Raw genomic sequence first — 5,786 nt, forward strand, 5'->3', positions numbered from 1 at the left:
AGGACTAAATCAATTTAAAGAGCTTTTGCATGGCAAAACATACATGGAATCAAATTAACAGTCAGCTTACTAAATGGGAAAAATATTCACATACTGTACTTCAGATAACAATGTAATATCCAGTATATATAAAGTATTAACTAATTTCAATAAAAATTTAAAATATTATATAAATAGGGAGAAAAAATAAAAGGCACGCAGATTGCAAATTGGCACATAAAAAGTGTCAGCATCATTTACTGTGATATCTAAATCAATAAAATAATAATATATTATATATACCATTGAAAAGAACTGGGAAAATTTGTTTTGGAGGATGTGAGAAAAATCCTCATCACTTGCTAGTGGGATGTAGCCTGATTCAGCTCTTGTGAAAAATGGTTTGGAGAGTCATTCATATACCTAAAATATAATTGTCATATGACCCAGAAATGCCATTTTTGTGTATATAACTCAGGAGTTACAAAAATTTATTCTAAAAAATCTCTGTACAGTATTATTCATTGTTGATATGAATACAATAACAAATATATGGAACCAATTAAGTGTCCTACGATAGATGACTGGATTATGAAGATGTGGTACATATGCAAAATGGAACATAATACATATTCAAGTAATGATCACATTATGATTTTTCACAGCCTAGTTGGAACTTGAAGATATTATATAAAATGAACTAATCCAGAAGAAGAAATACACATAATATTCTCACTTATCTGTGATATAAATAAGAAAACCTGTAATAAAGGGAGATATCTAGATCACACTTTACTCCACAGCCAAATGACAGAGGAAAATGAATCAAGGCATTAAGAAGATTAAAAAGGGAAGTAATGGGGGAAATGAGTACTAGAATTCAATTATACTGGGAATATGGGAGAGTGGTATAATTATAAATCCAAAGCAAAGATGCAACAACATTGAAAACATGAGATCTAAGCTGAAACCAGTAAATTTGAATATTCCTGCTAAAGTGGCACGCAGGGATGAGAAGTTTGGTTGGAGAGTGGTGGATGATAGAGTATGGAAGTACTATTGATAAAACTTGACTCTAGTGGTATGATTAGTTTTAAAATTATCATATAAGTAAAACTCAACTATCAACAACTTTGCATTTCACAGTTCTTTAAAAATATTTTAAATATTTAGTTTAAGAAAACACACATCTTTAACCTTTATAATATATGCAACAGTTTTGTGCCTCTTACAAGGAATTACTTTAGCCACAGTGTTTTTATTAGAATGCTATTATATTTATAGTTATCCTCACTAAAAATATAAAACACCAACTCTTCTCGTTCCTGGCTTTGGGGACCATATGGAAGGCCGGGGGATCAAACCACAGTCTGTCCTAGGCTAGAGCATGCAAGACCTTACACCTTGTACCACTGTTTCAGCTCCTTTTTCAATATTCTTACAAATAAAAAATTTTTTTTGGTTTTTGGGCCACACCCAGTGATGATCAGGGATTACTCCAGGCTATGCGCTCAGAAATTGCTCCTGGCTTAGAGGACCAAATGGGATACTGGGGATCAAACTGATGTTCGTCCTGGGTCAGCTGTGTGCAACGCAAACTACCTACCGCTGTGCTATTGGTCCAGCCCCTCAAATAAATTTTTTTTTTTTTTTTTTTTGGTTTTTGGGCCACACCCGGTGACGCTCAGGGGTTACTCCTGGCTATGCGCTCAGAAGTCGCTCCTGGCTTGGGGGACCATATGGGACACCGGGGGATCGAACCGCGGTCCGTCTCCTAGGCTAGCGCAGGTAAGGCAGGCACCTTACCTCCAGCGCCACCGCCCGGCCCTAAAATTTTTAAAACACTTTTTACTATTGCTTTTGAAATGTAATCTATTTTAATATTATTTATCTTTTATTTATTTATTTATTCATTCATGTATTTTTGGCAAAAATTATATTATGTATTTTATTTGAGATTAGATTGTAGAGTTACAAGAGTTTCTGCATATGACGCTCTAAACTAACCCCAACCACCAAAGTGCCCTGAACTTACCTACTATTCCTATGTCCATTACAGTTCAGCATTCCTTTCCTATCCATCCAGCATGTTTAATTTTTTGACAGTTATGATTTTAATACCTACTGTTACTTCCCTTAACATTTCTTACATGATCAATTTATATTTCTGTGTTACTTCCCAGTTGCCTACTCATTCCCCTATCTTTAATCATAATCTAGCACTCTTAAATATGTAATATACTATACAATGTTTATTATTGATAATTAAATTTCAGATTCTAGAATTGTTTCTCTGTATATCACAGATGAATGTTATTGTCTCTATCTTAGCATTTTACATCTGGTTATGTCATTAAGCAGTTCTATCCAAGTTGCTGAGAACTGCATAGCTTTATTTTCTCTAGAAGTCTCATATATTCTTATTCACCCCAACCTAACCAGATAAAATCATGCAATAAAATAATATAAACATTATTAGAGTAATAAAACAAAAGAATAATAAATGGTTAAATATACTATGCTCATAGTTTTTGAAAATTAAAATTGCTAAAATGATCATCAAACCGAACATATTGTTCAAATTTAGTGCTAACTCTATTAAACATCCAATATCATTTTTCAATGACATGGGACAAATATAATACCATCAATTTTAGGAAGCCATATAACTTGATCTTGCTAAAGCAAGGTGGAAGTAAATATATAAGACTGTTCATTGTGTTTCAACTTTAAAGAATATTATAAAGTATAATAATTAAAACAGTATTGTGCTGCTGTAAAAAGACTCCTGATCAATTGAATAGGTGTGAAAGCCCATAAGCAAAATTCAGATGCATGAACAATTAGTCTGAGACAATAGATTTAGATACATTATGGGAAAAAGGAAAACCTCATTGGAAAATGACAATGGAAGAAATGGTTAGCCAATGTAATTATGAGGAAGCGGAGGTGAGAATGGGGTGATCATGGGAAAGGATAGAAAGGGGATGAAAGAAGAGGGGAGAAGATAGATGGAGCTTGGAGGAGAGGGAAGGGAAGAGGAGTGGAGGGGATGATAATGGATGGGAGATAACAGGAGAGGAAAGGAGAAAGGGGAAAGAAGCAAGCACAGAGGGGATAAGAGAGGGGTGAAGAGGGAAGCATAGGATACAGAATGAGAGGGAGATAAATGTTGGGGAAAGTAGAGGAGAAGAGGAAAGGAAAGGGAAGAAAAAGTAAATTCTATAATCTAGGGAGCAAGGTAATCTACATATTTCCACTTTACCTTGCATTTCCTTATCCTGATATTTTGTATTCCACAGGTGAGTGAGAGGCACCTGCTAATAATTTTTTGACATATTCTGCTTAATAAATAATGGTCAATGCTTAACACTAATGTAATTGAGTTAGATTTATTTTGCTTTTATCTATGTATCAGATTTCTGCTTTAAAATTTCTGAATTATTAAAGATTAACAGAGCTATGATAGAAATGCTATATAAATTTACATAAATATTAATGCTATAACTTATATTAATATTTTAATAACATTCCTTTAAAAATTCTGTGATTTGTAACAGAAATTTTGGAGTTTTCATCCTCGCTTATAAGCCCATTTTGCCTCATGGAAATCCAAATCTCTATTTACAGCCATAGACCTTGCTCACTGCATATATGATTTTCAAATACTGCTCAACTATAAGTGGCTGACTTTGCAGTACTATTATTTGTGCCAGTTTTCAGTATCTCTTGCACATTCTTTCCATCAACAACATATGGCTTTGCATGGTCTCTTCAGTAAATACTCATAATTATTCCACTGAGTTTCAGTGACGGTGAATGTGTGTGCTATTAGAGATAAATTGTGCAATCTGCAAGAAAAACAAAGTTGAATTTTTGCTTGGATATTTTTATTCATTTTGTGGTGGAGGCAGATGCTACATTTTATACTAAATCAAGGCAATGAATTAGTGGGGAGGAATGCTGAGTACATAGTATGTTTCTGCTCTTGTTTTTGCTTCACAACTGATTTAAAAGTGCCTTCTACATACACTCATAATATATGGATTTAACTACTTTCCTTAAAAATAATATAAAGGTATTGGACAAAAAAGTGTTTTATACCATAAGCAAAAATTAAAATAAACATTAATAAAATATTACATAATCTAAATTAAACACCATAGTAGTTTTGATTTATGTAATTGAATTTGTTTTATTATATGTACAAAAAAACACACACGAAAAAACATTTAGTCCGACAAAGCAGCTGCTAAAGTTGTGTCAGCAAGTAGAAAAAAATTGGCTTTTCTATATTTTCTTGCTTTTCCTCTGCTGATAATTCCCCTCAAAGCTAATAGATAAAAGCATAAACAATAACTTTCAAAGTTTACTCTGGTTTCAAATAAAAATAAATAATTCCCAAAAACATAGACTTAACTTCCATCAAAGAAACCTACATGCCAATTACAAGGTTTCATATTTCTGAACACAAATAAATATTAAGCATGACCCAAATTCATTTTTGCATTAAACCTCACAGATGCTGAGATTTTTCTTTTCTGGGGAAAATAATGTTTTATGAGTGAAAGGATGAAACAGCTTTAATATGGATTTACTAGTGCCTTTACTATCACAGGTATATCTTCCCATTTTTCTTTCGAGGTAAATAACAGAAGGAATGAGTGAACCCTACCTTGCAATCTGATTTAGTAGAATTGTATCTACAAATTCTGTGAACAAGGACATGAGGTCTGTGTACATAGATCTTCAGGCTCATAAGATGCTAACAAATAAAAACAAAAAGAAAGGAGTATGTTCTTTCAAAAATTGTTTTTGATTCTAGCAAAGTCATTATGAACACCAAGAGTACATTCTAGCACAAAGTTATAATGCTTAATCACTTGCTTCAGCTTATAAAAGTGACTGTTTTCTCATTTGCATCAAAAATTCTTAAAAGCAGAAAATCTCAAAATGTATTTTTATATTCCCTAAACTCTCATCAAGATTTTGTAGTTTATCTTATTGTAATATGTAGTATAGTTTTACTTTGAGTAGATCAACAAAAATTCTTAATTAAGTGATCATTTTATGATAAAACCCCAGAATAATTATATTTTTATTTTTATTTTTTTTGTCCCCCATTCACAATATAGACCAGGCAAAGGGCCTGGGTTGAGGTGTATATGGGGTGCATTTACTGTACATCATCTTTCTATACAGTCAGTGTAAAGAACACAGCCTGTGGTAAGCATTGGGATACCTTATCTTTTTTTGATTATATATATATATAAATATATATATATATATAGCCTTCACCAGTGCAACATTCCCATCACCAATATCCCAAGTGTCCCTCCCCACACCACATCGGCTTGTACTCTAGACAGGCTTTCTATTTTCCTCATTCAATCACATTTTGTTATGATAGTTCTCAGTGTAATTATTTCTCTGACTGCACTAAACAATCCCTGTGGTGAGCTTCATATCAGGAGCTGGAGAATCATTACACAAATGTTTTTCATTTTTCTCAAAACCCATAGATGAGTGAGACCATTTTGTGTTTATCTCTCTCCCTCTGACTTATTTCACTCAGCATAATAGATTTTATATACATCCATGTATAGGAAAATTTCATGACTTCATCTCTTCTGATGGCTGCATAATATTCCATTTTATATATGTACCATAGTTTCTTTAGTCACTCATCTATTGAGGGGCATCTAGGCTGTTTCCAGAGTCTGGCTATTGTAAACAACTCTGCAATGTATATAGTTGTGAGAAAGGGATTTTTGTATTGTATTTTTGTGTTCCTAGGATATATCTCT

The 5,786-nt window shown here is 32.9% G+C and overlaps 1 non-coding gene across 1 annotated transcript; it reads right to left on the bottom strand.

The window, feature by feature from the left end:
• Positions 1-5,090: 5,090 nt before the first annotated feature.
• LOC126007825 (small nucleolar RNA SNORA51) lies at positions 5,091-5,222 on the bottom strand. Its single transcript, XR_007495306.1, has one exon. It is a non-coding gene; the product is annotated as a small nucleolar RNA SNORA51 (small nucleolar RNA).
• Between the last annotated feature and the right edge of the window lie 564 nt (positions 5,223-5,786).

The sequence above is a fragment of the Suncus etruscus genome, chromosome 4, assembly GCF_024139225.1.
Source record: "Suncus etruscus isolate mSunEtr1 chromosome 4, mSunEtr1.pri.cur, whole genome shotgun sequence".
Taxonomy (NCBI): domain Eukaryota; kingdom Metazoa; phylum Chordata; class Mammalia; order Eulipotyphla; family Soricidae; genus Suncus; species Suncus etruscus.